Source organism: Scophthalmus maximus, chromosome 4 (assembly GCF_022379125.1).
Source record: "Scophthalmus maximus strain ysfricsl-2021 chromosome 4, ASM2237912v1, whole genome shotgun sequence".
In the NCBI taxonomy this organism is placed as follows: Eukaryota; Metazoa; Chordata; class Actinopteri; order Pleuronectiformes; family Scophthalmidae; genus Scophthalmus; species Scophthalmus maximus.
In genome coordinates, this window is record NC_061518.1 from 28707674 (window position 1) to 28734201 (window position 26528).

The window sequence follows — 26528 nt, forward strand, 5'->3', positions numbered from 1 at the left end:
CTGCAGCAGACAGCTGTGGGGAACCATGACACATATCAGCATTAACACTGAAGACATGTCATACAAATATACTGTTCAATAAAAACAGGTAAAGAACTTATTTATAAAGACCCAATAATAACTTTATCCCTTTATTTTTCAATAAAAATGACAGAGACAGAATTAACTCTTCTTGCCTGGTTGTGGTTTGTTGTGGAGAATCCAGTGACATTTTCACTGGTTAATATTTAACACGTATTAACCATGAAATGAAACGATTTTAGCGATTTAATATAAACTTACTTCTCACATGAACTTCATTATCGGTCGCTGTTGACGTCTGCATACATCCGAGGCGAGTCCCGTAAAAGTCTGAGTAAACATCCGTGAAGTCCACTAGAACAGGATGTAGCTAGCATCTCGTAGCATTCATGGACGCGCAGAGCGAGATCCAGAACACGGTTTGCTTGTCCTCATAACCCAGAGCCATGATGAGAGAGACGCTACTGCGCAGAATCATTCGGCCCACGTCCAGGAAGTAACGTGGAAGTCAGAAACTTTATTGGCACATGCGGTGAGTGAGCAACTTTTGTGGAAATGAATGACGCCGCCATTTTGTCTGGGCGACATCTGTTATCTAGGTTTTAAATAGTAAACGCACACTTGTAGGTGATCTGTGATTTATAAAGGGAGAATTGCGCACAGGTGTGCGTATGCACGGTTTTATAAGTCTGAATATTTTTCGGTGTATGCCATTTTCGGCTTTTGGGCGCACGTACACTTTTAGTGAGGATCCTAAGCACAGTTTTATTAATGAACCCCTGGTTATTAAGAGTTAGACTCAGACAGAACCGTGAACCGGAGAACAACACGCCTTTGTCTTATTGACAACGTCTCTCGTTGACGAGTCCCAGCTGCAGCTGCTCCAGAGCTATGATCAGCTGTTTATTAAAAATGTATCATGTCCAAATTCAACTCTGCACTTTCTTGGCCCACACACAACAAGTGTTTGACAGACAGACAGACAGATTTCTTGCAACATTAGTAAAATGTCTTCAGTAGTGGAGAGTTCATGTACATTACAGTACATTCTGCTGCCCTTATATATAAGATGTATGTCTCAAAATTATCTTCATTTCTATGAGGATCACAAAACATACAGTGGTGTGAAAAAGTGTTTGCCCCATTCCTGATTTCTTATTTTTTTTGCATGTTTGTCACACCTAAATGTTTCAGATCATCAAACAAATTTAAATATAAGACAAAGATAACACAAGTAAACACAAAATGCAGTTTTTAAATGAAGTTTTTTATTATTAAGGGGAAAAAAATCCAAACCTACATGGCCCTTTGTGAAAAAGTGTTTTCCCCCCCTGTTAAAACATAACATAATTGTGGTTTATCACACCTGAGTTCAATTTCTCTTGCCACACCAAGTCTGGAAAAGGTTATAAAGCCATTTCTAAACCTTTGGGACTCCAGCGAACCACAGTGACAGCCATTATCCACAAATGGCGAAAACATGGAACAGTGGTGACCTTTCCAGGAGTGGCTGGCCGACCAAAATAACCCCAAAAGCGCAGCTACGACTCATCCAAGAGGTCACAAAAGACCCCAAAACAACATCCAAAGAACTGCAGGCCTCACTTGCCTCAGTTAAGGTCAGTGTTCATGACTCCACCACAAGAAAGAGACTGGCCAAAAATTGCCTGCATGGCAGAGTTCCAAGACGAAAACCAATGCTGAGCAAAAAGAACATTAAGGCTTGTCTCATTTTTGCCAGGAAACATCTTGATGATCCCCAAGACTTTTGGGAAAATACTCTGTGGACTGACGAGACAAAAGTTGAACTTTTTGGAAGGTGTGTGTCCCATTACATCTGTAAAGTAACACCGCATTTCAGAAAAAGAACATCATACCAACAATAAAATATGGTGGTGGTAGTGTGATGGTCTGGGGCTGTTTTGCTGCTTCAGGACCTGGACTTGCTGTGATAAATGGATTCTGCTGTCTACCAAAAAATCCTGAAGGAGAATGTCCGGCCATCTGTTCGTGACCTCAAGCTGAAGCAAACTTAGGTTCTGCAGCAGTACAATGATCCAAAACACACCAGCAAGTCCATCTCTGAATGGCTGAAGAAAAAAAAAATTAAGACTTTGGAGTGGCCTAGTCAAAGTCCTGATCTGAATCCTATTGAAATGCTGTGGTATGACCTTAAAAAGCCGGTTCATGCTCGAAAACCCTCCAATGAATGGCTGAATTACAACAATTCTGCAAAGATGAGTGGGCCAAAATTCCTCCACAGCGCTTCACTCAACACTTCATTCTCACTCTCTCTCACATCATTCACACACTCGCCCTTGTGTATTTTCATTACTCACCGCCCTGTTCCTGCACCAGCAGCCCCTCTCGGACCAGGCGGATTCGGATCACTTTGTCTTGGGCAGGCTCTCACCATGTATCCCTCTTCTCCACAACTGAAGCAACTTTAGCAGTTGCAAAAATCACATACTCATAACCATCTACTTTGACATGGAATCGGATGTTGAGCTCCTCATTCCGGTTGTTTAGTATCATATAAAGCGGTGAGAAACTACGTGTTTCAGCAATTGAGATTTACATCCAGACAGGATTTTTTTAATGGGGGAACAATATTCCTGTGTCTGGAGAACTCTCTACTGAGAAACTCATCGGTTATGAATGGTGGGATGTTCGACAAGACAGCCTTGGTAGCAGGTTGTCACAAGGGCAGTACCTGAACAAACATTTCATTCACGGTGATGCCTGCCTCAATGACTCAGTTCACCTTCTCTACCTGGTCCAGAAAGATGACCACGGTGCTGTTCATCCAAGCGGCCGACTTAATGCTTCCTTACCCGACATTTCCCCCCCAGCCAGCCCAATGTTCTCCACACTACACAGAAAACTTGGACAGATTTTTTTTCCATGTTTTCTGTTCAGCATGGGGAAACCACCTCCGTTTACCATGGCGGATGCACCCGTCGACCGGCGAGACGCTGGCAGGAGACACAATCAAACAAAGCAAACCCAATTAACCACCAAGCAAATAACAAAGAAAAAATTTAAGTGACCTAATACCAATAAGCTGTATGAAATGTAAAGTCACAATCAGAAAAAATGGGGGGGAAATGTTAAAAAAAAAACACAATCGCTCTCCAGCTCATTCACTCAATGCTCTCAGCATCCACTCAGAGAGAGAGAGAGAGAGATAGATAGATAGATGAATACTTTATTCATCCCAAGCTGGGAAATTCTGGTGTTGAGAACAGAACTGCCACTCCACCACTGTTGGACAGTTTGTGGCTGAGGAAGATTTGCCCCGGCCACTCCATCTTCCAGTTGCGCTCGTTCTCACCATCACTGAGTTTCCTGTAATAAAACCACGTCTAGGTGTTTTTAAAAAGAGAAGCTCTTTTTTAACGCTTCCTGCTCCATTTATGTTTAAAGAGCATATTTTATTGTGAGCCATAGAAAAAAAATCAAAGGAACAAAAACACATACAACAAGTATGTTGACAAAAAACTTAAACTATACATCGTCTCCTATGAGAGGCGCTTGGACCTTCGTCACCAGTTTCTTGAGCCTGTACAGCTCTTGGTCACTGAAGGCATCATCTTCCCTCCTCAGCCGAGTCACAGAATTGATGAAACCTCTGAGATCTGTGAAAAACTCCTCCGTCTTCACGGCCCTCAGCCCCTTAGTGAGCGACAGAAAGGCCTTGATTTTATCCAGCGGATACAAAGTTATGTCCTCCTCCTGTGACGGTGTCCACTCACACTCCTCATTGTTATCAAACCCCTCCTCCAGAGCCTTTCTTGCTTTAGCTCCGTTTTGACCTTTGACACTGCTGTTTTTTCTCTTGCCCAGACTATCCCGGCCCGGATGGCCGGCTCGGCCCGCTCTCTCTTTTCTGGGCACGACTGGATCAAGTGTCCTTCCCCACAACCAAAGCACTTCATAGTCTCAGAGGTGGCAAACACCACGTAGCTGAAGCCCTCCACCTTGAAGCTCAACGTCAGGTTGAGGTCCCCCGTACTGTACACTTGTCCCCTGTGGCACACCACGTGCTTCAGTTTCGGGGACTTGCTCCTCAGCAGAACCAATTTCATCCGGGACACCAGCTGCCCATAGCACGACAGCTCTTTGGCCAGATCATAATTTTTTATAAACGGAGGTGCATTAGATATAATAATATTTTTCGCCGGCTTCACCAGCGGGAGAACCGGTGTGAAGGTATCGCGCACCATGATGCCGTTCTCAAAACCTGCTCCAATTTAGCGACATCGTCCAGGAAGATGACGATGGCGCTGTTCATTCGAGAGGCTGGCTTGACACTGTGGAAGCCGATCAGTTCTCCCACAGCGAGACTGGCCTCCTCCACAGAGCATCCGACCACCAGTGAGACCCTAACTGCATGTCGGCGAGTCAGCCTCTCCAGCTCCGCATGGCCGCTGACGAAGGACATGACGCCCGACTGCCTTCAAAGCTCACTCGTCCCGCAACAACACCCCCCACTCACTCCACACTCATGCATGCATTCTGAGAGGGAGAGAGACTTGGTGCTGATGAAAAAAAATGTTAAAATGGTTAGAGCGTGGTGCTAATGATGCCAAAGTCATGGTTCAATCCCAATACTGGCCATTCATCTGGACAAAACAGTATCCCAGTGCTTTTGTAGTCTGTTTTGTTGTCATAAAATACTATCACATGATGAAAATAGTCCTCCACTTCCTGTAACATGTCACGTCCCCAGACTTTTAAGTGCAAGTTCAAAGAAAATCATCTTGTCTGAAAAAACAAAGCAAGAGGACTTGAATTATATCACTGTTGTGGAATACTCCCAGAGAAATGAGTTTATTTTAGCATCTAATCAATTAATCTGCTTCCTGCCTCAATTACCAAATGGAAGGTGATTAGACCCATCCTGCTAAAGTTTGGTTGCAATTGGCCAGTATGGAGGTTGAACCCATGACCTTGGCATTATTAGCACCACGCTCTAACCATCTGAGCTAACCGGCCACATTTTGTATACATGCCTAACTGTTGATGAACAACTGTGTGGATCTTAAGGCGGGTGTCACAGGTGTAGGTGGATGTGCAGTGGACAAGCTCTCAATCAGACAAAAGCATAGCTCACCAAGTCTTGAATTGAGTTCTATGATTGTAATTCAAGGCTACCAGTAAAATTAGCATGTTCAACTCTGTAACAAATATCTGCCTCAACAATCAAATCATAGTTTTCTCCTATCCAGCCACCACACAACTCCATCCTCGAGTTTTGTGGCCTAATGGACAAGGCGTCTGACTGTAAATCAGAAGATTGAGGCTTTGAGTCCCTTCCTGGTTAAAATTAGCATCCTACTTGTTGTAGCCTGTACAAGACATATGGTTTCTATGAAATCACATGAGAACAAACAAAAACCTCACTGCTACAAGGGAAGGAACATAAAAGGTCTTTCAATATCTCAACACTTTGGCCGTGGTGTTAATGAGGTAAAGGTTATAGCTTAAGCCCCCATACAGGACAGTATTTACCTAACTAACAGGATACTTTTAAATTCAGATCAAACTGAGATGATTGTACTCGGCCCTACAAAACTGGTTGGTGTATGCTGATGAGAATTGGCTGAAGTAATGTGACTGCTACCCACATATGAATGCCTTGATGAAATGGCATCATTATTGGCTGACCTGCACGTACAGCACATGCGGAGGGTTTGCATATACATTGTGATGCATGTCATTGCCTTTGCCAAGGAAGTTGTGTTTTCAGCACTGTGCGGCGGTTATTTGTTGCCTTGTATGTTATTTTTTTGCCAGAAGGATTACACGTAAAATACTGAACGGATTTCAGCAAAACTCTGTGGAGGTATGGGACATGGATATAGGGTGTATATACAAACGGATGTAGTCACTGGATCCAGCAAGTGAAGCCAATGTGGAAGTGCCCGAAACCTGTCATCTTTAAAATTATCAGCAGACGGTCACTGTGTTTGTGAGAGAGAGAGAGAGACAGAGAGAAAGAAAGAAAGAGGGAGAGAGAGAGAGAATTACTTTGTTCAAAAAAAACAAACTGTTAAAATGGTTAGAGCGTGGTGCTAATGATGCCAAAGTCATGGTTCAATCCCCATACTGGCCATTCATCTGGACAAAACAGTATCCCAGTGCTTTTGTAGTCTGTTTTGTTGTCATAAAATACTATCACATGATGAAAATAGTCCTCCACTTCCTGTAACATGTCACGTCCCCAGACTTTTAAGTGCAAATTCAAAGAAAATCATCTTGTCTGAAAACACAATGCAAGAGGACTTGAATTATATCACTGTTGTGGAATACTCCCAGAGAAATGAGTTTATTTTAGCATCTAATCAATTAATCTGCTTCAATCACCAAATGGAAGGTGATTAGACCCATCCTGCTAAATTTGGCTACAATTGGCCAGTATGGGGGTTGAACCCATGACCTTGGCGTTATTAGCACCACGCTCTAGCCATCTGAGCTAACCGGCCACATTTTGTGTACATGCCTAACTGTTGATGAACAACTGTGTGGATCTTAAGGCGGGTGTCACAGGTGTAGGTGGATGTGCAGTGGACAAGCTCTCAATCGGACAAAAGCATAGCTCACCAAGTCCTGAATTGAGTTCTATGATTGTAATTCAAAGCTACCAGTAAAATTAGCATGTTCAACTGTGTATCAAATATCTGCCTCAACAATCAAATCACATTTTACTCATATCCGTCGACCATACAGCTCTCTATGTGAGTTTTGTGACCATGTGGCCTAATGGACAAGGCGACTGATTTCGAATCAGAAGATTGACGGTTCGAGTCCCTTCGTGGTTGAAACTACCATCTTACTTGTTGTAGTCTGTACGAGACATATGGTTTCAATAAAATGACTTAAGAACAACAAAAAAAACTCACTGCTACGAGTGAAGAAACATAAAAGGTCATTTAAATGAAATAGGGAAAAAGTTATAGCTAATCAATAAATCTGCTTCTTGCCTCACAACACTAAATGGAAGGTGATTAGACCCATCCTGGTACAGTTTGGTGACAACTGGGCAGTATGGGGGTTGAACCCATGACCTTATTAGCACCACGCTCAAACCATCTGAGCTAACCGGCCACATTTTGTATACATGCCTAACTGTTGATAAACAACTGTGTGGATCTTAAGGCGGGTGTCACAGGTGTAGGTGGATGTGCAGTGGACAAGCTCTCAATCAGACAAAAGCATAGCTCACCAAGTCTGGAATTGAGTTCTATGATTGTAATTCAAGGCTACCAGTAAAATTAGCATGTTCAACTCTGTAACAAATATCTGCCTCAACAATCAAATCATAGTTTTCTCCTATCCAGCCACCACACAACTCCATCCTCGAGTTTTGTGGCCTAATGGACAAGGCGTCTGACTGTAAATCAGAAGATTGAGGCTTTGAGTCCCTTCCTGGTTAAAATTAGCATCCTACTTGTTGTAGCCTGTACAAGACATATGGTTTCTATGAAATCACATGAGAACAAACAAAAACCTCACTGCTACAAGGGAAGGAACATAAAAGGTCTTTCAATATCTCAACACTTTGGCTGTGGTGTTAATAAGGTAAAGGTTATAGCTTAAGCCCCCATACAGGACAGTATTTACCTAACTAACAGGATACTTTTAAATTCAGATCAAACTGAGATGATTGTACTCGGCCCTACAAAACTGGTTGGTGTATGCTGATGAGAATTGGCTGAAGTAATGTGACTGCTACCCACATATGAATGCCTTGATGAAATGGCATCATTATTGGCTGACCTGCACGTACAGCACATGCGGAGGGTTTGCATATACATTGTGATGCATGTCATTGCCTTTGCCAAGGAAGTTGTGTTTTCAGCACTGTGCGGCGGTTATTTGTTGCCTTGTATGTTATTTTTTTGCCAGAAGGATTACACGTAAAATACTGAACGGATTTCAGCAAAACTCTGTGGAGGTATGGGAAATGGATATAGGGTGTGTATACAAATGGATGTAGTCACTGGATCCAGCAAGTGAAGCCAATGTGGAAGTGCCCGAAACCTGTCATCTTTAAAATTACCAGCAGACGGTCACTGTGTTTGTGAGAAGAGAGAGAGAGAGACAGAGAGAAAGAAAGAAAGAGGGAGAGAGAGAGAGAATTACTTTGTTTAAAAAAAAAACTGTTAAAATGGTTAGAGCGTGGTGCTAATGATGCCAAAGTCATGGTTCAATCCCCATACTGGCAATTCATCTGGACAAAACAGTATACCAGTGCTTTTGTAGTCTGTTTTGTTGTCATAAAATACTATCACATGATGAAAATAGTCCTCCACTTCCTGTAACATGTCACGTCCCCAGACTTTTAAGTGCAAGTTCAAAGAAAATCATCTTGTCTGAAAACACAATGCAAGAGGACTTGAATTATATCACTGTTGTGGAATACTCCCAGAGAAATGAGTTTATTTTAGCATCTAATCAATTAATCTGCTTCAATCACCAAATGGAAGGTGATTAGACCCATCCTGCTAAATTTGGCTACAATTGGCCAGTATGGGGGTTGAACCCATGACTTTGGCGTTATTAGCACCACGCTCTAGCCATCTGAGCTAACCGGCCACATTTTGTGTACATGCCTAACTGTTCATGAACAACTGTGTGGATCTTAAGGCGGGTGTCACAGGTGTAGGTGGATGTGCAGTGGACAAGCTCTCAATCGGACAAAAGCATAGCTCACCAAGTCCTGAATTGAGTTCTATGATTGTAATTCAAAGCTACCAGTAAAATTAGCATGTTCAACTGTGTATCAAATATCTGCCTCAACAATCAAATCACATTTTACTCATATCCGTCCATCATACAGCTCTCTATGTGAGTTTTGTGACCATGTGGCCTAATGGACAAGGCGACTGATTTCGAATCAGAAGATTGAGGGTTCGAGTCCCTTCGTGGTTGAAACTACCATCCTACTTGTTGTAGTCTGTACGAGACATATGGTTTCAATAAAATGACATAAGAACAACAAAAAAAACTCACTGCTACGAGTGAAGGAACATAAAAGGTCATTTAAATAAAATAGGGAAAAAGTTATAGCTAATCAATAAATCTGCTTCTTGCCTCACAACACTAAATGGAAGGTGATTAGACCCATCCTGGTACAGTTTGGTGACAACTGGGCAGTATGGGGGTTGAACCCATGACCTTATTAGCACCACGCTCAAACCATCTGAGCTAACCGGCCACATTTTGTGTACATGCCTAACTGTTCATGAACAACTGTGTGGATCTTAAGGCGGGTGTCACAGGTGTAGGTGGATGTGCAGTGGACAAGCTCTCAATCGGACAAAAGCATAGCTCACCAAGTCCTGAATTGAGTTCTATGATTGTAATTCAAAGCTACCAGTAAAATTAGCATGTTCAACTGTGTATCAAATATCTGCCTCAACAATCAAATCACATTTTACTCATATCCGTCCATCATACAGCTCTCTATGTGAGTTTTGTGACCATGTGGCCTAATGGACAAGGCGACTGATTTCGAATCAGAAGATTGAGGGTTCGAGTCCCTTCGTGGTTGAAACTACCATCCTACTTGTTGTAGTCTGTACGAGACATATGGTTTCAATAAAATGACATAAGAACAACAAAAAAAACTCACTGCTACGAGTGAAGGAACATAAAAGGTCATTTAAATAAAATAGGGAAAAAGTTATAGCTAATCAATAAATCTGCTTCTTGCCTCACAACACTAAATGGAAGGTGATTAGACCCATCCTGGTACAGTTTGGTGACAACTGGGCAGTATGGGGGTTGAACCCATGACCTTATTAGCACCACGCTCAAACCATCTGAGCTAACCGGCCACATTTTGTATACATGCCTAACTGTTGATAAACAACTGTGTGGATCTTAAGGCGGGTGTCACAGGTGTAGGTGGATGTGCAGTGGACAAGCTCTCAATCAGACAAAAGCATAGCTCACCAAGTCTGGAATTGAGTTCTATGATTGTAATTCAAGGCTACCAGTAAAATTAGCATGTTCAACTCTGTAACAAATATCTGCCTCAACAATCAAATCATAGTTTTCTCCTATCCAGCCACCACACAACTCCATCCTCGAGTTTTGTGGCCTAATGGACAAGGCGTCTGACTGTAAATCAGAAGATTGAGGCTTTGAGTCCCTTCCTGGTTAAAATTAGCATCCTACTTGTTGTAGCCTGTACAAGACATATGGTTTCTATGAAATCACATGAGAACAAACAAAAACCTCACTGCTACAAGGGAAGGAACATAAAAGGTCTTTCAATATCTCAACACTTTGGCTGTGGTGTTAATAAGGTAAAGGTTATAGCTTAAGCCCCCATACAGGACAGTATTTACCTAACTAACAGGATACTTTTAAATTCAGATCAAACTGAGATGATTGTACTCGGCCCTACAAAACTGGTTGGTGTATGCTGATGAGAATTGGCTGAAGTAATGTGACTGCTACCCACATATGAATGCCTTGATGAAATGGCATCATTATTGGCTGACCTGCACGTACAGCACATGCGGAGGGTTTGCATATACATTGTGATGCATGTCATTGCCTTTGCCAAGGAAGTTGTGTTTTCAGCACTGTGCGGCGGTTATTTGTTGCCTTGTATGTTATTTTTTTGCCAGAAGGATTACACGTAAAATACTGAACGGATTTCAGCAAAACTCTGTGGAGGTATGGGACATGGATATAGGGTGTATATACAAACGGATGTAGTCACTGGATCCAGCAAGTGAAGCCAATGTGGAAGTGCCCGAAACCTGTCATCTTTAAAATTATCAGCAGACGGTCACTGTGTTTGTGAGAGAGAGAGAGAGACAGAGAGAAAGAAAGAAAGAGGGAGAGAGAGAGAGAATTACTTTGTTCAAAAAAAACAAACTGTTAAAATGGTTAGAGCGTGGTGCTAATGATGCCAAAGTCATGGTTCAATCCCCATACTGGCCATTCATCTGGACAAAACAGTATCCCAGTGCTTTTGTAGTCTGTTTTGTTGTCATAAAATACTATCACATGATGAAAATAGTCCTCCACTTCCTGTAACATGTCACGTCCCCAGACTTTTAAGTGCAAATTCAAAGAAAATCATCTTGTCTGAAAACACAATGCAAGAGGACTTGAATTATATCACTGTTGTGGAATACTCCCAGAGAAATGAGTTTATTTTAGCATCTAATCAATTAATCTGCTTCAATCACCAAATGGAAGGTGATTAGACCCATCCTGCTAAATTTGGCTACAATTGGCCAGTATGGGGGTTGAACCCATGACCTTGGCGTTATTAGCACCACGCTCTAGCCATCTGAGCTAACCGGCCACATTTTGTGTACATGCCTAACTGTTGATGAACAACTGTGTGGATCTTAAGGCGGGTGTCACAGGTGTAGGTGGATGTGCAGTGGACAAGCTCTCAATCGGACAAAAGCATAGCTCACCAAGTCCTGAATTGAGTTCTATGATTGTAATTCAAAGCTACCAGTAAAATTAGCATGTTCAACTGTGTATCAAATATCTGCCTCAACAATCAAATCACATTTTACTCATATCCGTCGACCATACAGCTCTCTATGTGAGTTTTGTGACCATGTGGCCTAATGGACAAGGCGACTGATTTCGAATCAGAAGATTGACGGTTCGAGTCCCTTCGTGGTTGAAACTACCATCTTACTTGTTGTAGTCTGTACGAGACATATGGTTTCAATAAAATGACTTAAGAACAACAAAAAAAACTCACTGCTACGAGTGAAGAAACATAAAAGGTCATTTAAATGAAATAGGGAAAAAGTTATAGCTAATCAATAAATCTGCTTCTTGCCTCACAACACTAAATGGAAGGTGATTAGACCCATCCTGGTACAGTTTGGTGACAACTGGGCAGTATGGGGGTTGAACCCATGACCTTATTAGCACCACGCTCAAACCATCTGAGCTAACCGGCCACATTTTGTATACATGCCTAACTGTTGATAAACAACTGTGTGGATCTTAAGGCGGGTGTCACAGGTGTAGGTGGATGTGCAGTGGACAAGCTCTCAATCAGACAAAAGCATAGCTCACCAAGTCTGGAATTGAGTTCTATGATTGTAATTCAAGGCTACCAGTAAAATTAGCATGTTCAACTCTGTAACAAATATCTGCCTCAACAATCAAATCATAGTTTTCTCCTATCCAGCCACCACACAACTCCATCCTCGAGTTTTGTGGCCTAATGGACAAGGCGTCTGACTGTAAATCAGAAGATTGAGGCTTTGAGTCCCTTCCTGGTTAAAATTAGCATCCTACTTGTTGTAGCCTGTACAAGACATATGGTTTCTATGAAATCACATGAGAACAAACAAAAACCTCACTGCTACAAGGGAAGGAACATAAAAGGTCTTTCAATATCTCAACACTTTGGCTGTGGTGTTAATAAGGTAAAGGTTATAGCTTAAGCCCCCATACAGGACAGTATTTACCTAACTAACAGGATACTTTTAAATTCAGATCAAACTGAGATGATTGTACTCGGCCCTACAAAACTGGTTGGTGTATGCTGATGAGAATTGGCTGAAGTAATGTGACTGCTACCCACATATGAATGCCTTGATGAAATGGCATCATTATTGGCTGACCTGCACGTACAGCACATGCGGAGGGTTTGCATATACATTGTGATGCATGTCATTGCCTTTGCCAAGGAAGTTGTGTTTTCAGCACTGTGCGGCGGTTATTTGTTGCCTTGTATGTTATTTTTTTGCCAGAAGGATTACACGTAAAATACTGAACGGATTTCAGCAAAACTCTGTGGAGGTATGGGAAATGGATATAGGGTGTGTATACAAATGGATGTAGTCACTGGATCCAGCAAGTGAAGCCAATGTGGAAGTGCCCGAAACCTGTCATCTTTAAAATTACCAGCAGACGGTCACTGTGTTTGTGAGAAGAGAGAGAGAGAGACAGAGAGAAAGAAAGAAAGAGGGAGGGAGAGAGAGAGAGAATTACTTTGTTTAAAAAAAAAACTGTTAAAATGGTTAGAGCGTGGTGCTAATGATGCCAAAGTCATGGTTCAATCCCCATACTGGCAATTCATCTGGACAAAACAGTATACCCGTGCTTTTGTAGTCTGTTTTGTTGTCATAAAATACTATCACATGATGAAAATAGTCCTCCACTTCCTGTAACATGTCACGTCCCCAGACTTTTAAGTGCAAGTTCAAAGAAAATCATCTTGTCTGAAAACACAATGCAAGAGGACTTGAATTATATCACTGTTGTGGAATACTCCCAGAGAAATGAGTTTATTTTAGCATCTAATCAATTAATCTGCTTCAATCACCAAATGGAAGGTGATTAGACCCATCCTGCTAAATTTGGCTACAATTGGCCAGTATGGGGGTTGAACCCATGACTTTGGCGTTATTAGCACCACGCTCTAGCCATCTGAGCTAACCGGCCACATTTTGTGTACATGCCTAACTGTTCATGAACAACTGTGTGGATCTTAAGGTGGGTGTCACAGGTGTAGGTGGATGTGCAGTGGACAAGCTCTCAATCGGACAAAAGCATAGCTCACCAAGTCCTGAATTGAGTTCTATGATTGTAATTCAAAGCTACCAGTAAAATTAGCATGTTCAACTGTGTATCAAATATCTGCCTCAACAATCAAATCACATTTTACTCATATCCGTCCATCATACAGCTCTCTATGTGAGTTTTGTGACCATGTGGCCTAATGGACAAGGCGACTGATTTCGAATCAGAAGATTGAGGGTTCGAGTCCCTTCGTGGTTGAAACTACCATCCTACTTGTTGTAGTCTGTACGAGACATATGGTTTCAATAAAATGACATAAGAACAACAAAAAAAACTCACTGCTACGAGTGAAGGAACATAAAAGGTCATTTAAATAAAATAGGGAAAAAGTTATAGCTAATCAATAAATCTGCTTCTTGCCTCACAACACTAAATGGAAGGTGATTAGACCCATCCTGGTACAGTTTGGTGACAACTGGGCAGTATGGGGGTTGAACCCATGACCTTATTAGCACCACGCTCAAACCATCTGAGCTAACCGGCCACATTTTGTATACATGCCTAACTGTTGATAAACAACTGTGTGGATCTTAAGGCGGGTGTCACAGGTGTAGGTGGATGTGCAGTGGACAAGCTCTCAATCAGACAAAAGCATAGCTCACCAAGTCTGGAATTGAGTTCTATGATTGTAATTCAAGGCTACCAGTAAAATTAGCATGTTCAACTCTGTAACAAATATCTGCCTCAACAATCAAATCATAGTTTTCTCCTATCCAGCCACCACACAACTCCATCCTCGAGTTTTGTGGCCTAATGGACAAGGCGTCTGACTGTAAATCAGAAGATTGAGGCTTTGAGTCCCTTCCTGGTTAAAATTAGCATCCTACTTCTTGTAGCCTGTACAAGACATATGGTTTCTATGAAATCACATGAGAACAAACAAAAACCTCACTGCTACAAGGGAAGGAACATAAAAGGTCTTTCAATATCTCAACACTTTGGCTGTGGTGTTAATAAGGTAAAGGTTATAGCTTAAGCCCCCATACAGGACAGTATTTACCTAACTAACAGGATACTTTTAAATTCAGATCAAACTGAGATGATTGTACTCGGCCCTACAAAACTGGTTGGTGTATGCTGATGAGAATTGGCTGAAGTAATGTGACTGCTACCCACATATGAAGGCCTTGATGAAATGGCATCATTATTGGCTGACCTGCACGTACAGCACATGCGGAGGGTTTGCATATACATTGTGATGCATGTCATTGCCTTTGCCAAGGAAGTTGTGTTTTCAGCACTGTGCGGCGGTTATTTGTTGCCTTGTATGTTATTTTTTTGCCAGAAGGATTACACGTAAAATACTGAACGGATTTCAGCAAAGCTCTGTGGAGGTATGGGACATGGATATAGGGTGTGTATACAAATGGATGTAGTCACTGGATCCAGCAAGTGAAGCCAATGTGGAAGTGCCCGAAACCTGTCACCTTTAAAATTATCAGCAGACGGTCACTGTGTTTGTGAGAGAGAGAGAGAGAGACAGAGAGAAAGAAAGAAAGAGGGAGAGAGAGAGAGAATTACTTTGTTCAAAAAAACCAAACTGTTAAAATGGTTAGAGCGTGGTGCTAATGATGCCAAAGTCATGGTTCAATCCCCATACTGGCCATTCATCTGGACAAAACAGTATCCCAGTGCTTTTGTAGTCTGTTTTGTTGTCATAAAATACTATCACATGATGAAAATAGTCCTCCACTTCCTGTAACATGTCACGTCCCCAGACTTTTAAGTGCAAGTTCAAAGAAAATCATCTTGTCTGAAAACACAATGCAAGAGGACTTGAATTATATCACTGTTGTGGAATACTCCCAGAGAAATGAGTTTATTTTAGCATCTAATCAATTAATCTGCTTCAATCACCAAATGGAAGGTGATTAGACCCATCCTGCTAAATTTGGCTACAATTGGCCAGTATGGGGGTTGAACCCATGACCTTGGTGTTATTAGCACCACGCTCTCACCATCTGAGCTAACCGGCCACATTTTGTGTACATGCCTAACTGTTGATGAACAACTGTGTGGATCTTAAGGCGGGTGTCACAGGTGTAGGTGGATGTGCAGTGGACAAGCTCTCAATCGGACAAAAGCATAGCTCACCAAGTCCTGAATTGAGTTCTATGATTGTAATTCAAAGCTACCAGTAAAATTAGCATGTTCAACTGTGTATCAAATATCTGCCTCAACAATCAAATCACATTTTACTCATATCCGTACATCATACAGCTCTCTATGTGAGTTTTGTGACCATGTGGCCTAATGGACAAGGCGACTGATTTCAAATCAGAAGATTGAGGGTTCGAGTCCCTTCGTGGTTGAAACTACCATCCTACTTGTTGTAGTCTGTACGAGACATATGGTTTCAATAAAATGACATAAGAACAACAAAAAAAACTCACTGCTACGAGTGAAGAAACATAAAAGGTCATTTAAATAAAATAGGGAAAAAGTTATAGCTAATCAATAAATCTGCTTCTTGCCTCACAACACTAAATGGAAGGTGATTAGACCCATCCTGGTACAGTTTGGTGACAACGGGGCAGTATGGGGGTTGAACCCATGACCTTATTAGCACCACGCTCAAACCATCTGAGCTAACCGGCCACATTTTGTATACATGCCTAACTGTTGATAAACAACTGTGTGGATCTTAAGGCGGGTGTCACAGGTGTAGGTGGATGTGCAGTGGACAAGCTCTCAATCAGACAAAAGCATAGCTCACCAAGTCTGGAATTGAGTTCTATGATTGTAATTCAAGGCTACCAGTAAAATTAGCATGTTCAACTCTGTAACAAATATCTGCCTCAACAATCAAATCATAGTTTTCTCCTATCCAGCCACCACACAACTCCATCCTCGAGTTTTGTGGCCTAATGGACAAGGCGTCTGACTGTAAATCAGAAGATTGAGGCTTTGAGTCCCTTCCTGGTTAAAATTAGCATCCTACTTGTTGTAGCCTGTACAAGACATATGGTTTCTATGAAATCACATGAGAACAAACAAAAACCTCACTGCTACAAGGGAAGGAACATAAAAGGTCTTTCAATATCTCAACACTTTGGCTGTGGTGTTAATAAGGTAAAGGTTATAGCTTAAGCCCCCATACAGGACAGTATTTACCTAACTAACAGGATACTTTTAAATTCAGATCAAACTGAGATGATTGTACTCGGCCCTACAAAACTGGTTGGTGTATGCTGATGAGAATTGGCTGAAGTAATGTGACTGCTACCCACATATGAAGGCCTTGATGAAATGGCATCATTATTGGCTGACCTGCACGTACAGCACATGCGGAGGGTTTGCATATACATTGTGATGCATGTCATTGCCTTTGCCAAGGAAGTTGTGTTTTCAGCACTGTGCGGTTATTTGTTGCCTTGTATGTTATTTTTTTGCCAGAAGGATTACACGTAAAATACTGAACGGATTTCAGCAAAGCTCTGTGGAGGTATGGGACATGGATATAGGGTGTGTATACAAATGGATGTAGTCACTGGATCCAGCAAGTGAAGCCAATGTGGAAGTGCCCGAAACCTGTCACCTTTAAAATTATCAGCAGACGGTCACTGTGTTTGTGAGAGAGAGAGAGAGAGACAGAGAGAAAGAAAGAAAGAGGGAGAGAGAGAGAGAATTACTTTGTTCAAAAAAAACAAACTGTTAAAATGGTTAGAGCGTGGTGCTAATGATGCCAAAGTCATGGTTCAATCTCCATACTGGCCATTCATCTGGACAAAACAGTATCCCAGTGCTTTTGTAGTCTGTTTTGTTGTCATAAAATACTATCACACGATGAAAATAGTCCTCCACTTCCTGTAACATGTCACGTCCCCAGACTTTTAAGTGCAAGTTCAAAGAAAATCATCTTGTCTGAAAACACAATGCAAGAGGACTTGAATTATATCACTGTTGTGGAATACTCCCAGAGAAATGAGTTTATTTTAGCATCTAATCAATTAATCTGCTTCAATCACCAAATTGAAGTTGATTAGATCCATCCTGCTAAAGTTTGGTTACAATTGGCCAGTATGGGGGTTGAACCAATGACCTTGGCGTTATTAGCACCACGCTCTAACCATCTGAGCTAACCGGCCACATTTTGTATACATGCCTAACTGTTGATGAACAACTGTGTGGATCTTCAGGCGGTTGTAACAGGTGTAGGTGAACGTGCAGTGGACAAGCTCTCAATCAGACAAAAGCATAGCTCACCAAGTCCTGAATTGAGTTCTATGATTGTAATTCAAGGCTACCAGTAAGATTAGCATGTTCAACTGTGTATCAAATATCTGCCTCAACAATCAAACCACAATTTACTCATATCCGTCGACCATACAGCTTTCTATGTGAGTTTTGTGACCATGTGGCCTAATGGACAAGGCGTCTGACTTCGCATCAGAAGATTGAGGATTCGAGTCCCTTCGTGGTTGAAACTACCATCCTACTTGTTGAAGTCTGTACGAGACATATGGTTTCAATAAAATGACATAAGAACAACAAAAAAACCTCACTGCTACGAGTGAAGGAACATAAAAGGTCATTTAAATATAATAGGGAAAAGGTTATAGCTAATCAATAAATCTGCTTCTTGCCTCACAACACTAAATGGAAGGTGATTAGACCCATCCTGGTACAGTTTGGTGACAACGGGGCAGTATGGGGGTTGAACCCATGACCTTATTAGCACCACGCTCAAACCATCTGAGCTAACCGGCCACATTTTGTATACATGCCTAACTGTTGATAAACAACTGTGTGGATCTTAAGGCGGGTGTCACAGGTGTAGGTGGATGTGCAGTGGACAAGCTCTCAATCAGACAAAAGCATAGCTCACCAAGTCTGGAATTGAGTTCTATGATTGTAATTCAAGGCTACCAGTAAAATTAGCATGTTCAACTCTGTAACAAATATCTGCCTCAACAATCAAATCATAGTTTTCTCCTATCCAGCCACCACACAACTCCATCCTCGAGTTTTGTGGCCTAATGGACAAGGCGTCTGACTGTAAATCAGAAGATTGAGGCTTTGAGTCCCTTCCTGGTTAAAATTAGCATCCTACTTGTTGTAGCCTGTACAAGACATATGGTTTCTATGAAATCACATGAGAACAAACAAAAACCTCACTGCTACAAGGGAAGGAACATAAAAGGTCTTTCAATATCTCAACACTTTGGCTGTGGTGTTAATAAGGTAAAGGTTATAGCTTAAGCCCCCATACAGGACAGTATTTACCTAACTAACAGGATACTTTTAAATTCAGATCAAACTGAGATGATTGTACTCGGCCCTACAAAACTGGTTGGTGTATGCTGATGAGAATTGGCTGAAGTAATGTGACTGCTACCCACATATGAAGGCCTTGATGAAATGGCATCATTATTGGCTGACCTGCACGTACAGCACATGCGGAGGGTTTGCATATACATTGTGATGCATGTCATTGCCTTTGCCAAGGAAGTTGTGTTTTCAGCACTGTGCGGTTATTTGTTGCCTTGTATGTTATTTTTTTGCCAGAAGGATTACACGTAAAATACTGAACGGATTTCAGCAAAGCTCTGTGGAGGTATGGGACATGGATATAGGGTGTGTATACAAATGGATGTAGTCACTGGATCCAGCAAGTGAAGCCAATGTGGAAGTGCCCGAAACCTGTCACCTTTAAAATTATCAGCAGACGGTCACTGTGTTTGTGAGAGAGAGAGAGAGAGACAGAGAGAAAGAAAGAAAGAGGGAGAGAGAGAGAGAATTACTTTGTTCAAAAAAAACAAACTGTTAAAATGGTTAGAGCGTGGTGCTAATGATGCCAAAGTCATGGTTCAATCTCCATACTGGCCATTCATCTGGACAAAACAGTATCCCAGTGCTTTTGTAGTCTGTTTTGTTGTCATAAAATACTATCACACGATGAAAATAGTCCTCCACTTCCTGTAACATGTCACGTCCCCAGACTTTTAAGTGCAAGTTCAAAGAAAATCATCTTGTCTGAAAACACAATGCAAGAGGACTTGAATTATATCACTGTTGTGGAATACTCCCAGAGAAATGAGTTTATTTTAGCATCTAATCAATTAATCTGCTTCAATCACCAAATTGAAGTTGATTAGATCCATCCTGCTAAAGTTTGGTTACAATTGGCCAGTATGGGGGTTGAACCAATGACCTTGGCGTTATTAGCACCACGCTCTAACCATCTGAGCTAACCGGCCACATTTTGTATACATGCCTAACTGTTGATGAACAACTGTGTGGATCTTCAGGCGGTTGTAACAGGTGTAGGTGAACGTGCAGTGGACAAGCTCTCAATCGGACAAAAGCATAGCTCACCAAGTCCTGAATTGAGTTCTATGATTGTAATTCAAAGCTACCAGTAAAATTAGCATGTTCAACTGTGTATCAAATATCTGCCTCAACAATCAAATCACATTTTACTCATATCCGTCCATCATACAGCTCTCTATGTGAGTTTTGTGACCATGTGGCCTAATGGACAAGGCGACTGATTTCGAATCAGAAGATTGAGGGTTCGAGTCCCTTCGTGGTTGAAACTACCATCCTACTTGTTGTAGTCTGTACGAGACATATGGTTTCAATAAAATGACATAAGAACAACAAAAAAAACTCACTGCTACGAGTGAAGGAACATAAAAGGTCATTTAAATAAAATAGGGAAAAAGTTATAGCTAATCAATAAATCTGCTTCTTGCCTCACAACACTAAATGGAAGGTGATTAGACCCATCCTGGTACAGTTTGGTGACAACTGGGCAGTATGGGGGTTGAACCCATGACCTTATTAGCACCACGCTCAAACCATCTGAGCTAACCGGCCACATTTTGTGTACATGCCTAACTGTTCATGAACAACTGTGTGGATCTTAAGGCGGGTGTCACAGGTGTAGGTGGATGTGCAGTGGACAAGCTCTCAATCGGACAAAAGCATAGCTCACCAAGTCCTGAATTGAGTTCTATGATTGTAATTCAAAGCTACCAGTAAAATTAGCATGTTCAACTGTGTATCAAATATCTGCCTCAACAATCAAATCACATTTTACTCATATCCGTCCATCATACAGCTCTCTATGTGAGTTTTGTGACCATGTGGCCTAATGGACAAGGCGACTGATTTCGAATCAGAAGATTGAGGGTTCGAGTCCCTTCGTGGTTGAAACTACCATCCTACTTGTTGTAGTCTGTACGAGACATATGGTTTCAATAAAATGACATAAGAACAACAAAAAAAACTCACTGCTACGAGTGAAGGAACATAAAAGGTCATTTAAATAAAATAGGGAAAAAGTTATAGCTAATCAATAAATCTGCTTCTTGCCTCACAACACTAAATGGAAGGTGATTAGACCCATCCTGGTACAGTTTGGTGACAACTGGGCAGTATGGGGGTTGAACCCATGACCTTATTAGCACCACGCTCAAACCATCTGAGCTAACCGGCCACATTTTGTATACATGCCTAACTGTTGATAAACAACTGTGTGGATCTTAAGGCGGGTGTCACAGGTGTAGGTGGATGTGCAGTGGACAAGCTCTCAATCAGACAAAAGCATAGCTCACCAAGTCTGGAATTGAGTTCTATGATTGTAATTCAAGGCTACCAGTAAAATTAGCATGTTCAACTCTGTAACAAATATCTGCCTCAACAATCAAATCATAGTTTTCTCCTATCCAGCCACCACACAACTCCATCCTCGAGTTTTGTGGCCTAATGGACAAGGCGTCTGACTGTAAATCAGAAGATTGAGGCTTTGAGTCCCTTCCTGGTTAAAATTAGCATCCTACTTGTTGTAGCCTGTACAAGACATATGGTTTCTATGAAATCACATGAGAACAAACAAAAACCTCACTGCTACAAGGGAAGGAACATAAAAGGTCTTTCAATATCTCAACACTTTGGCTGTGGTGTTAATAAGGTAAAGGTTATAGCTTAAGCCCCCATACAGGACAGTATTTACCTAACTAACAGGATACTTTTAAATTCAGATCAAACTGAGATGATTGTACTCGGCCCTACAAAACTGGTTGGTGTATGCTGATGAGAATTGGCTGAAGTAATGTGACTGCTACCCACATATGAATGCCTTGATGAAATGGCATCATTATTGGCTGACCTGCACGTACAGCACATGCGGAGGGTTTGCATATACATTGTGATGCATGTCATTGCCTTTGCCAAGGAAGTTGTGTTTTCAGCACTGTGCGGCGGTTATTTGTTGCCTTGTATGTTATTTTTTTGCCAGAAGGATTACACGTAAAATACTGAACGGATTTCAGCAAAACTCTGTGGAGGTATGGGACATGGATATAGGGTGTATATACAAACGGATGTAGTCACTGGATCCAGCAAGTGAAGCCAATGTGGAAGTGCCCGAAACCTGTCATCTTTAAAATTATCAGCAGACGGTCACTGTGTTTGTGAGAGAGAGAGAGAGACAGAGAGAAAGAAAGAAAGAGGGAGAGAGAGAGAGAATTACTTTGTTCAAAAAAAACAAACTGTTAAAATGGTTAGAGCGTGGTGCTAATGATGCCAAAGTCATGGTTCAATCCCCATACTGGCCATTCATCTGGACAAAACAGTATCCCAGTGCTTTTGTAGTCTGTTTTGTTGTCATAAAATACTATCACATGATGAAAATAGTCCTCCACTTCCTGTAACATGTCACGTCCCCAGACTTTTAAGTGCAAATTCAAAGAAAATCATCTTGTCTGAAAACACAATGCAAGAGGACTTGAATTATATCACTGTTGTGGAATACTCCCAGAGAAATGAGTTTATTTTAGCATCTAATCAATTAATCTGCTTCAATCACCAAATGGAAGGTGATTAGACCCATCCTGCTAAATTTGGCTACAATTGGCCAGTATGGGGGTTGAACCCATGACCTTGGCGTTATTAGCACCACGCTCTAGCCATCTGAGCTAACCGGCCACATTTTGTGTACATGCCTAACTGTTGATGAACAACTGTGTGGATCTTAAGGCGGGTGTCACAGGTGTAGGTGGATGTGCAGTGGACAAGCTCTCAATCGGACAAAAGCATAGCTCACCAAGTCCTGAATTGAGTTCTATGATTGTAATTCAAAGCTACCAGTAAAATTAGCATGTTCAACTGTGTATCAAATATCTGCCTCAACAATCAAATCACATTTTACTCATATCCGTCGACCATACAGCTCTCTATGTGAGTTTTGTGACCATGTGGCCTAATGGACAAGGCGACTGATTTCGAATCAGAAGATTGACGGTTCGAGTCCCTTCGTGGTTGAAACTACCATCTTACTTGTTGTAGTCTGTACGAGACATATGGTTTCAATAAAATGACTTAAGAACAACAAAAAAAACTCACTGCTACGAGTGAAGAAACATAAAAGGTCATTTAAATGAAATAGGGAAAAAGTTATAGCTAATCAATAAATCTGCTTCTTGCCTCACAACACTAAATGGAAGGTGATTAGACCCATCCTGGTACAGTTTGGTGACAACTGGGCAGTATGGGGGTTGAACCCATGACCTTATTAGCACCACGCTCAAACCATCTGAGCTAACCGGCCACATTTTGTATACATGCCTAACTGTTGATAAACAACTGTGTGGATCTTAAGGCGGGTGTCACAGGTGTAGGTGGATGTGCAGTGGACAAGCTCTCAATCAGACAAAAGCATAGCTCACCAAGTCTGGAATTGAGTTCTATGATTGTAATTCAAGGCTACCAGTAAAATTAGCATGTTCAACTCTGTAACAAATATCTGCCTCAACAATCAAATCATAGTTTTCTCCTATCCAGCCACCACACAACTCCATCCTCGAGTTTTGTGGCCTAATGGACAAGGCGTCTGACTGTAAATCAGAAGATTGAGGCTTTGAGTCCCTTCCTGGTTAAAATTAGCATCCTACTTGTTGTAGCCTGTACAAGACATATGGTTTCTATGAAATCACATGAGAACAAACAAAAACCTCACTGCTACAAGGGAAGGAACATAAAAGGTCTTTCAATATCTCAACACTTTGGCTGTGGTGTTAATAAGGTAAAGGTTATAGCTTAAGCCCCCATACAGGACAGTATTTACCTAACTAACAGGATACTTTTAAATTCAGATCAAACTGAGATGATTGTACTCGGCCCTACAAAACTGGTTGGTGTATGCTGATGAGAATTGGCTGAAGTAATGTGACTGCTACCCACATATGAATGCCTTGATGAAATGGCATCATTATTGGCTGACCTGCACGTACAGCACATGCGGAGGGTTTGCATATACATTGTGATGCATGTCATTGCCTTTGCCAAGGAAGTTGTGTTTTCAGCACTGTGCGGCGGTTATTTGTTGCCTTGTATGTTATTTTTTTGCCAGAAGGATTACACGTAAAATACTGAACGGATTTCAGCAAAACTCTGTGGAGGTATGGGAAATGGATATAGGGTGTGTATACAAATGGATGTAGTCACTGGATCCAGCAAGTGAAGCCAATGTGGAAGTGCCCGAAACCTGTCATCTTTAAAATTACCAGCAGACGGTCACTGTGTTTGTGAGAAGAGAGAGAGAGAGACAGAGAGAAAGAAAGAAAGAGGGAGGGAGAGAGAGAGAGAATTACTTTGTTTAAAAAAAAAACTGTTAAAATGGTTAGAGCGTGGTGCTAATGATGCCAAAGTCATGGTTCAATCCCCATACTGGCAATTCATCTGGACAAAACAGTATACCAGTGCTTTTGTAGTCTGTTTTGTTGTCATAAAATACTATCACATGATGAAAATAGTCCTCCACTTCCTGTAACATGTCACGTCCCCAGACTTTTAAGTGCAAGTTCAAAGAAAATCATCTTGTCTGAAAACACAATGCAAGAGGACTTGAATTATATCACTGTTGTGGAATACTCCCAGAGAAATGAGTTTATTTTAGCATCTAATCAATTAATCTGCTTCAATCACCAAATGGAAGGTGATTAGACCCATCCTGCTAAATTTGGCTACAATTGGCCAGTATGGGGGTTGAACCCATGACTTTGGCGTTATTAGCACCACGCTCTAGCCATCTGAGCTAACCGGCCACATTTTGTGTACATGCCTAACTGTTCATGAACAACTGTGTGGATCTTAAGGTGGGTGTCACAGGTGTAGGTGGATGTGCAGTGGACAAGCTCTCAATCGGACAAAAGCATAGCTCACCAAGTCCTGAATTGAGTTCTATGATTGTAATTCAAAGCTACCAGTAAAATTAGCATGTTCAACTGTGTATCAAATATCTGCCTCAACAATCAAATCACATTTTACTCATATCCGTCCATCATACAGCTCTCTATGTGAGTTTTGTGACCATGTGGCCTAATGGACAAGGCGACTGATTTCGAATCAGAAGATTGAGGGTTCGAGTCCCTTCGTGGTTGAAACTACCATCCTACTTGTTGTAGTCTGTACGAGACATATGGTTTCAATAAAATGACATAAGAACAACAAAAAAAACTCACTGCTACGAGTGAAGGAACATAAAAGGTCATTTAAATAAAATAGGGAAAAAGTTATAGCTAATCAATAAATCTGCTTCTTGCCTCACAACACTAAATGGAAGGTGATTAGACCCATCCTGGTACAGTTTGGTGACAACTGGGCAGTATGGGGGTTGAACCCATGACCTTATTAGCACCACGCTCAAACCATCTGAGCTAACCGGCCACATTTTGTATACATGCCTAACTGTTGATAAACAACTGTGTGGATCTTAAGGCGGGTGTCACAGGTGTAGGTGGATGTGCAGTGGACAAGCTCTCAATCAGACAAAAGCATAGCTCACCAAGTCTGGAATTGAGTTCTATGATTGTAATTCAAGGCTACCAGTAAAATTAGCATGTTCAACTCTGTAACAAATATCTGCCTCAACAATCAAATCATAGTTTTCTCCTATCCAGCCACCACACAACTCCATCCTCGAGTTTTGTGGCCTAATGGACAAGGCGTCTGACTGTAAATCAGAAGATTGAGGCTTTGAGTCCCTTCCTGGTTAAAATTAGCATCCTACTTCTTGTAGCCTGTACAAGACATATGGTTTCTATGAAATCACATGAGAACAAACAAAAACCTCACTGCTACAAGGGAAGGAACATAAAAGGTCTTTCAATATCTCAACACTTTGGCTGTGGTGTTAATAAGGTAAAGGTTATAGCTTAAGCCCCCATACAGGACAGTATTTACCTAACTAACAGGATACTTTTAAATTCAGATCAAACTGAGATGATTGTACTCGGCCCTACAAAACTGGTTGGTGTATGCTGATGAGAATTGGCTGAAGTAATGTGACTGCTACCCACATATGAAGGCCTTGATGAAATGGCATCATTATTGGCTGACCTGCACGTACAGCACATGCGGAGGGTTTGCATATACATTGTGATGCATGTCATTGCCTTTGCCAAGGAAGTTGTGTTTTCAGCACTGTGCGGCGGTTATTTGTTGCCTTGTATGTTATTTTTTTGCCAGAAGGATTACACGTAAAATACTGAACGGATTTCAGCAAAGCTCTGTGGAGGTATGGGACATGGATATAGGGTGTGTATACAAATGGATGTAGTCACTGGATCCAGCAAGTGAAGCCAATGTGGAAGTGCCCGAAACCTGTCACCTTTAAAATTATCAGCAGACGGTCACTGTGTTTGTGAGAGAGAGAGAGAGAGACAGAGAGAAAGAAAGAAAGAGGGAGAGAGAGAGAGAATTACTTTGTTCAAAAAAACCAAACTGTTAAAATGGTTAGAGCGTGGTGCTAATGATGCCAAAGTCATGGTTCAATCCCCATACTGGCCATTCATCTGGACAAAACAGTATCCCAGTGCTTTTGTAGTCTGTTTTGTTGTCATAAAATACTATCACATGATGAAAATAGTCCTCCACTTCCTGTAACATGTCACGTCCCCAGACTTTTAAGT

General features: G+C 41.5%; 10 non-coding genes across 10 annotated transcripts; all 10 read right to left on the reverse strand.

The window, feature by feature from the left end:
• Nucleotides 1–4945: 4945 nt before the first annotated feature.
• Nucleotides 4946–5019, reverse strand: trnai-aau. Its single transcript has one exon. It is a non-coding gene; the product is annotated as a tRNA-Ile (tRNA).
• Nucleotides 5020–6435: 1416 nt separating this feature from the next.
• trnai-aau lies at nucleotides 6436–6509 on the reverse strand. The gene has a single exon. It is a non-coding gene; the product is annotated as a tRNA-Ile (tRNA).
• A 2039-nt stretch (nucleotides 6510–8548) lies between these two features.
• Nucleotides 8549–8622, reverse strand: trnai-aau. The gene has a single exon. It is a non-coding gene; the product is annotated as a tRNA-Ile (tRNA).
• A 2660-nt stretch (nucleotides 8623–11282) lies between these two features.
• On the reverse strand, nucleotides 11283–11356 carry trnai-aau. Its single transcript has one exon. It is a non-coding gene; the product is annotated as a tRNA-Ile (tRNA).
• A 2043-nt stretch (nucleotides 11357–13399) lies between these two features.
• Nucleotides 13400–13473, reverse strand: trnai-aau. Its single transcript has one exon. It is a non-coding gene; the product is annotated as a tRNA-Ile (tRNA).
• Nucleotides 13474–15513: 2040 nt separating this feature from the next.
• trnai-aau lies at nucleotides 15514–15587 on the reverse strand. Its single transcript has one exon. It is a non-coding gene; the product is annotated as a tRNA-Ile (tRNA).
• Nucleotides 15588–17625: 2038 nt separating this feature from the next.
• trnai-aau lies at nucleotides 17626–17699 on the reverse strand. The gene has a single exon. It is a non-coding gene; the product is annotated as a tRNA-Ile (tRNA).
• A 2038-nt stretch (nucleotides 17700–19737) lies between these two features.
• trnai-aau lies at nucleotides 19738–19811 on the reverse strand. The gene has a single exon. It is a non-coding gene; the product is annotated as a tRNA-Ile (tRNA).
• A 2660-nt stretch (nucleotides 19812–22471) lies between these two features.
• On the reverse strand, nucleotides 22472–22545 carry trnai-aau. The gene has a single exon. It is a non-coding gene; the product is annotated as a tRNA-Ile (tRNA).
• A 2043-nt stretch (nucleotides 22546–24588) lies between these two features.
• Nucleotides 24589–24662, reverse strand: trnai-aau. The gene has a single exon. It is a non-coding gene; the product is annotated as a tRNA-Ile (tRNA).
• Nucleotides 24663–26528: the final 1866 nt, after the last annotated feature.